At 40.9% G+C, this 5,457-nt stretch overlaps 1 long non-coding RNA gene across 1 annotated transcript; it reads right to left on the minus strand.

The window, feature by feature from the left end:
- Positions 1-1,340: 1,340 nt before the first annotated feature.
- Positions 1,341-4,923, minus strand: LOC144141468 (uncharacterized). The gene is made up of 3 exons (XR_013316613.1): positions 4,673-4,923; positions 4,464-4,586; positions 1,341-3,413 (listed from the first exon to the last, which is right to left on the minus strand). It is a non-coding gene; the product is annotated as an uncharacterized LOC144141468 (long non-coding RNA).
- Positions 4,924-5,457: the final 534 nt, after the last annotated feature.

The raw sequence follows: 5,457 nt of genomic DNA on the forward strand, positions 1-5,457 counted from the left end.
GCATTCAATGGCTTATTGAGTGGAAAGTGCAGAGGCACTACATGGTACAAAAAACCGTCTCCTAATTACAATTGGCTGCTACAAGTTGCTTAGTGCATGCATCATAAAAAATTCCTCCGACACCTAAATACGCTAATGATCTTTGAGTGCGAAGGCTTTGTGGTTTCCCCTGGTTACATTAGCAGTAACTGCTTTACTTATATACCACGGGTATCATACCTGTCCACTAAAGGTATCATAATACAGATTCGTAACTTCCAAGTGCGGGTTTTCAGATTATCTTTGAACGGGTAAGTAAGGGGGGGAAAAAGAAGGCAGATAAAGAGATGTGAACATATTGTTTTATAGCACCAACAAAACAACAATGTATCACATTTCTGAAGCATGCACTACAAAGCCGCGAGGCACACCTTCTCGTCTTGTGTTAATGTCGTTTTTTTTTTAGTAAGATCACGCCTGGCAGAGATCCATAAATGGTGGGCCTCGCTTGATGTTCTTGTCGTGGTTTTCTTGATGCCCTATGCTTAACATGTTCGAAAATAGCCTTCCAGCTACAAAAGCTTGACAAATTAATAAGTGAATTGGCAGTAGGCATTTAACCCTACGGAAAGTCAAAAACTTTCGACTTTCCGCATGTGTCAGATAGAGCGAAGTGTCCTAAGTGGAGCTAAGATGGAGCTAAGTGTTCTACTGTACATACACTCTTAATCTGGTTCCACGTAAGATCCACTTAGTAACTGGAACTTTTTTGCAAAAAAGTTCCAGTTATATATTTGGAACCGTGTTCCACATATCCTGAAAATTAAGTGGAACAGTGCACCACATATTTTTGCAACTAAATTATGTGGATCGGTGTTCCAAATAAAAGTATGCGGATCACTGTTCCAAATAAAAGGGTAGTTTAAGTTACTGGAACATTGATCCATGTAAAATGATTTGGAATTTATCCGGTGCGCCGTTCCAGGTACCTTCAGGCCAGCTGTTTATATAAAACGGTGTTCCTATAGACATTAAGAAGCTGTCTATGGGACTCCACTTTTCCAATATTTCTGCTTTCCTGTCGGTATACACTGAGGTCATATGCCAGGCTGGCGGATGCATTGGTATCAGCAGGAAACCGCAAGCACCATTTTAACACAGCCTTGATATATGACCCGCAGTGATACCAACAATTGGAAAGCAGAAACCACCCCAGCAGTGTGGTCCCTGACAGTTCTCAACAGTTGCCTATCGGAGCACAGTTCTATACAAAAGTTGGTCTGAGGCACCTAGTCTTTGGCTTCACCCGCAGAATCCTGTTCTGGGTTTCAGCTGCATGTAAAAGAAACAATGTACTTGCATTAAAATACGCACAAAACCAACTAATATGACTCATACACTGCTTTTCAACATACTATACAACTTTATTGGGTGTTAGTATGGTACATATCAGATTTGAATAGCTGTCTATTTTAAATTGCACAGAAAATGACCAACGTACAAGGAATAAATACCATAACGATAACACTAGGCTTTAAGTGGCATTTTCACATATTCACCTTTACTCAAAAACATGGTTAATAAAGACGGTATTAGGGGCAACTGCTTCACAAATAAATAGACGTGTGCGTCTACCGCGGCACTGACACAGACATTATACAACAGTGAGCATCAAATATGCTGTCTTATCAGATAAACCAAGGTAATTCAAAGGCGGAATGACTCATTGCGCTTGCCATACTATGTTTACGCATAACTGTTTGGGAAAATGCAGTTTGCTATTAAATTGTAGGGAAAGGCCTAAAAACAAGCCATACACGGTTGTATTACCACAAACCTACAACAGTGCAGTGCAAGAGTTCAGGAAAACAACGCTCGAGCCAAGATTAACGATAAAACATTTTGACACGAGAGGTCACATGTGGGAGTATGGCACCATTAAAACATGATTATTAAAGATAGTAGTTTCCTGACAACCCGCCGCGGTGGCCCGGTGGCTAAGGCGTTGCGCTGCTGAGCACGAGGTCGCGGGTTCGATTCCCGGCTGCGGCGGCCGCTTTTCTGATGGAGGCGAAAAGCAAAAACGCCTGTGTGTACGAGATTTCGGCGCACGTTAAAGATCCCCAGGTGGTCAAAATTAATCCGGAGCCCTCCACTACGGCGCGCCTCATCGCCTACATTGCGTCGGCGCGTTAAACCCTACAATCAATCCAATCAATCAGTTTCCTGACACCAGACGTAAGTGTAACATCAAGCTATTAATAGGCAAAATAGACTTTATGAGCGTCCTGAAAAGGCCTGACTTAAGGCACGTTACTTGCCCAAACAATTTGTAGTTGTTTAAAATAATTCATCCCAAGAAATCTCACAAAAGCCAAGCGTGAATCTTATATAATTTTGCAAACCAGGTAGCTGGAAGCATGCTACACATATTAAAATTTAACAAGCAGACTAATTATATACGTCATCAATTCAAGCGGGAACAAGTCAGACATACTTAAGAAGCAAACAAGCCAGCGTTGAATCATACAGGTGACCAGTTTTACAAAGCAGACTTGAAAGCATTTTTTCCAGCCTTAACATTTTACCTTAGGTGAAATTCACAGTTGCGTGCTATAAAAACCCTCCCTTCTTACTATCAGTGTAATTGTGACCAAAGCCCTGCTTCTGCCAAGCAAGAAATGCAGCTTTGTTCAAACAAGAAAACTTGTTCAAGCCAAATACGCACATTTTCAATTCTTCTAGGTCATGGGTGTCAGCTCACATCCGGAACTAAAATTTATCAATGAAGGCGGAAGCCATCCGCGTAAATAATTACTGTCACTTTTGCATCAGCAGAAGCACTGCCACGAAAAAAAATCTCATGAGCTACACTTGAATAATAAGCACGTTACAATGCGGTGCCATGAACTACATTAACACCCACTATAGATTCAAAGGCAGCCTGCGCATTGTGCCAATGATGAAAAATAAGGCACGACTGCAGTGTTCAGTTGACATGAAACTTGCATGTGCCAGTAACTTAAAACTCTTCATCTGATTTCACCCCCTTCATGCCTTTCATCTGACCTCCTTCATGCTTTTCAAGAGATACTTTAACCTCTACCAATAATTTAAAATCCCAAGTAGAGCTGAACACTTCAAGTATTTCAACAGAGACTCCAACTTAAATGACACCAGGGCACTTTCAAATTTCTCATGCTTTCCAAGAACTCTCTGCAAAAGTCCCAAGAACTCTCCAAAGGCACACAACCATATGAACATAACGACACGATGAAAAAGATGACATATGCGGCGAAGAGGATGACCACATCCTGAAGTGACAATGCAGGCGGCGAATCCGTGATGTGTTTCTTGCGGGCAATATTGATGCTGCCAGTCCCTTCTCTCAGAATAACCGGGCCTCGAGAAGACTTACTGCTCACCTTATGTACCTTCAAGGAAACAAGAAAAGTTTGTTACATGGTTGCTTTAAATGAGTGAGTTGCTTAGCCCCTTTTATGACACAGTAATTGATTTAAAATCAGTGATTTCTTAGGTTTTTTCTGGGAGTGCTACTAAAGGTGAAAGTGCGCTAAACAATATCACCACAGACAATCAATGAAATTGCCCTGATTCTGGAGAGTATCCAACTTTGCTGCCTCGGTATCCTGAATATAAGGTTTTTTATCCTTGAGAGGTTTCGTTTATTAATCACATAATAATTACTATAGTCACCTTTCGGCATTGTATTTTACACACCTTCTCTCTGCAAAAAAGTTTCTCTATACTGCATAATGTGCTCCCTAGAATGCTGTAGTGAGGCTGGCTTATTATAACTTACAGCTAAACGATGTTTCTACCCCAAAGAAATAAATGGCCAGTCATAGGAAATCATAAATATCACACTGTGGCAGAAATGTTTCGTGGAATTAGTTCCACCTAAAATATTTCCCTCTCGATATGTATTCCTCCATGGTTCGTAGTGGTACGAGGCAGAAGTTGAGCTGACTAAGGCTGAACTAGGCTGTTGCACAATTTTCTTATAAATCACAACTATAGCACATTTTCTTGCAGACGTCACTTTCTGTGCTCTAAACAATTCCCTTAAAAAAATTACCCCTTATTTAACCACCTGTCAAAATCCAATGCAAGCATTACTCATGCTACGCCTGTATTTGGGAGTATTATTGGTGCTACGGGCGTACTAAAAGCGGAAAATTTAAATCGTCAGTTGCCACCGTATTGTTGTAGCAGCAACCACGTTGGGCGTGTCCGTGGTGCTGGCAAATCACAGCAACAACTCTCAAGGTGTAAAAGCTAAATATTTACAAAACTAAATACAAAATAGTGTTTTTTTTTTGCCACTGTTGGAACATCCGTAATAGGCGGAATGTGAACACAATGGCCAATACTGGCGTTCGCGATAACTTCTTAACAGTGAGATTTTATTAGGACGAACAGACCCAGAAATTGAGTCTCGCAAAAACAAAATGCCAGCTTACCCAACCAAAATTAAGACCCGTGTGTTTCTGCCACGGCCGTCTCAAAGTGCCCTTCCAGGAAAGTTTCGCTAACGTGTTCCGAAAAGCTCCTACTGTCACCTTGAGCCACAGGCCAAGCTGTCACTGAAAAGAAGTTTCAAACCATTAGTTATAAAGAAACTACCTAAAAACGCGCCATGAAAGACCCAAAAATGGCAGAGCGTACTTACTTGTAGAATGCAGTGATTTCATCCCGTGCAAGAGCTTTAATATGTTGCCTTCTGATGATACACTTCCAAGAAGGGGTCCAAATACAATTAAAATGGTCATATGCATTCCTTGTACCACTGTTTTAGGTCTATCTTCGTTCTATTGCCTAGAAAAAAAAACAGTACAAAAATATCAGAGAATAACTTTATGCCTTGCTTTACCCAGGGAGCACGAGAAAATATTGAACACTGTCTGATTCGTTCCACGAAAGTAGAATGTCTTTTTTACAGCGGAAGCCCTGGTAACCTTTTCTTCCTAAACAATTTGAGATATGAAAATATTTGAACATACTTTAAGCTCACCTGTCCTTGGTCTATGCGAACTGGTGAATATCTGCACAATATGCACGACTCAAAAAGTACTCTTTTGTGGCTCATAAGCTCCACAGGGCATTCATAATCCGCCGCACTCTCCCCGACGACCCTTCAGCATGCCAAAGATGTCTTCAGCCAGTGAATTCCACAGCCATGACTTCGCAGGAGCATGTAAAGAAAGGAAATAATTTTTCATTTTTTTTTTTGCAGAGGAACAAAAACAGTTGTCGCAACCTATTAGTGGAGGGCCAAATGTCTACACAGTCAGCCATATACTCTTTCTGAACAGGTAATAGAGTATGAATACAGAATGTAGCAATCTGCTTTTGCAGTATAATTTCTACGTTCAAAGGAGAACAGAAATGGATTAATGTTTGGTGCACATCATGATGCAACAACTTTGCACCCGAGCGTTTTGAAAATTAATCCAA

This window comes from Haemaphysalis longicornis, unplaced genomic scaffold (assembly GCF_048455015.1).
Source record: "Haemaphysalis longicornis isolate Haplotype H1 unplaced genomic scaffold, Haemaphysalis longicornis Haplotype H1 scaffold_6, whole genome shotgun sequence".
Taxonomy (NCBI): domain Eukaryota; kingdom Metazoa; phylum Arthropoda; class Arachnida; order Ixodida; family Ixodidae; genus Haemaphysalis; species Haemaphysalis longicornis.